The sequence below is a fragment of the Acanthisitta chloris genome, unplaced genomic scaffold (genome assembly GCF_000695815.1).
Source record: "Acanthisitta chloris isolate BGI_N310 unplaced genomic scaffold, ASM69581v1 scaffold6865, whole genome shotgun sequence".
NCBI classification, from domain to species: Eukaryota; Metazoa; Chordata; class Aves; order Passeriformes; family Acanthisittidae; genus Acanthisitta; species Acanthisitta chloris.
Genome location: NW_008671999.1, coordinates 13,115 through 15,271, shown reverse-complemented (window position 1 = coordinate 15,271; position 2,157 = coordinate 13,115).

The following is a 2,157-nucleotide window of genomic DNA, read 5'->3' as shown; positions in this document are numbered from 1 at the left end:
AAAAAAATCTCTTCCTAATATCCAACATGAGTATAAAGAGGGAGAGAAAATGATGATTTGGAAGTACTTGCCAGGAAAGCCAAAATCATACACACCTGGATTTGAATGCAGATACCTTCTTGTGATGGGATGCAGTGCAGGAGAAGTGTGAGACATGCTGATTAATGTCACTCAGATAGATTTACTATTATGAATAGTTTATGAAAGTCAAGAAGGGGAGAATATAAATGTTCAGCACAGCTGATAGCCTGGGCTCTTGCTGAGCCAGTCAAGAGCTCTGTGCTCTGCTCTTGTGTTGAGGCTGTTCAAGGAAGCACCAGAACTCCTGCTCCTCACTTCTGCAGTGAACAATACAGCACTTGCTGTTGCTAAGCAGTACCTGCCACAGGTGGGTAATGCAGGGCACTCTGCATCCTTGCTGTGCCTGAGAACCAGCTGAGGTAGGAACTCTCGGAGACACACTGACTCCTGACTCCCATCAAGTGACCAGTGATCCAAGAGCATTTCAGGAGCTCTGTGACCCTGGCAGGGGAAAGTTACTTGATCCATGTCCCAAGTATGCAGTTCCTGCTGCATCCCCCTGCATCCAGGGTCTAGAGGGCAGAGTGCCCTAGCTGGAGCAGCTCTGGTATTGGGGTGCTGTCTACACACACATCTGCTGCTCTGAGGGGCCACAGGAATCTTGATCCCAGCTGGGGACTGCTGCTTGATTCCCTGTGGAGCTACAGGAAGGGCATATCCCAGTGAATATCTGGGAAGGAAAAGAGCCAGCTGCAGCATTCCCCAGCTCCCTACATTCTTCACTGCACACTGAGGCCTTACAGAGGTTGGACAAACCCCACGCATTTGTTTCCGTTCTTCACTGCACACTGAGGCCTTACAGTGGTTGGACAAACCCCATGCATTTGTTTCCAATCATAAGTAGGTACCAAGTGCTCCAGAAAACATCTTTCTGCAACCTCAAGCACCTGTGCAGTGCTAAGGCCTGACCCCTGGGAGCCCTTTGGGACAGGAGATCATGGCCATCACTCAGTCACCTCCTGCCCCAGCCAAGCCTTAATTCTTTCAGCTCTGTGGGTCTCTGGGGAGGTGCCACAGAAGAGGTCAAGGTGTTTGACTCAGTTTCTGACTGACCAGTATTTGAGTGGGATTCTTCTTCCTCACTAATTGCAGGGAAGTTCCTCTAGTTTTGAGGCATTCAGGAAGTTGGAGGTTTTTTTCTTTTTTCCAGGTTGGCTTTTCCCACTGGGAACTCAGCTTGTCCTGTGATTTTTCCGAAGGGTCAACCTGATAGTTGTTTGTGCAACAACATCCTGAATACATCTGAAGAGATGATGATAAGCAAGGTCTGGAGTTTGCTGTGTACCTGGGAACATAGCTGGAGAGATTTTGCACATACTTCTCTTTCATCCAAAGTTTAAGAAGTCCCTGAGCAGAATTCTTCCCTAAATGCTTCTGTGTCCCAGCATAGGAGGATAGTGTACTGGCCAGAGGAACTGGCCAGAACCAACTGTTGACTCTTCAGCCCCTTCTAATCCTGCCTGCCTTCTCTGCATCATGTTCCTGCTTATCCCCTTTCAAAGTGGTGCTGCTCCCTCCTATGGGTGTGGGAAACTTCCAGCTGGAAGCAAAGTAGGTTTCGGATGAATCTGTGGCTTTATTCCTGGGATCCCTAGTCACCAAGCTGGCACCTGAAGGCTCTGAGGACAGCCAGCTCTTGGCTGCAGAAGGCAGCATGGCCTCTACCCGGCACAGGAAGCCACAAGGTGGTTGCTCCATGCTCTGCCCTGACTCCCTGCTCCATTTGGGGTCCAACCCAGTGTCTGTTGTAGCTGAGTCCTCTGTGAGGTCTTCCATCAGATCTCACCTTTTTCTGTGCCAATCTGCCCATCTTTGACTGTTCCACCCCAAAACTCTGACAGAGACCATGGAATGCAGCAGATACAAGAGAAACCTCCCCATTGTCAGAAAAGATGGAAAACCACAGTGTCTTCCACTTGGCAAAAAAAGAGCAAATACATTTAGTCCTCTTGATGCTCCTGCTCTAGACTGTGTGTGCCTACATCAGCCAACATTCTCTTCCTGGGGTCTGTGATGGAAGGAAGAGGTGCGTAGGGATTCAGGGCTGGGTGCACAGTGTCCATATGGAGAAATGTT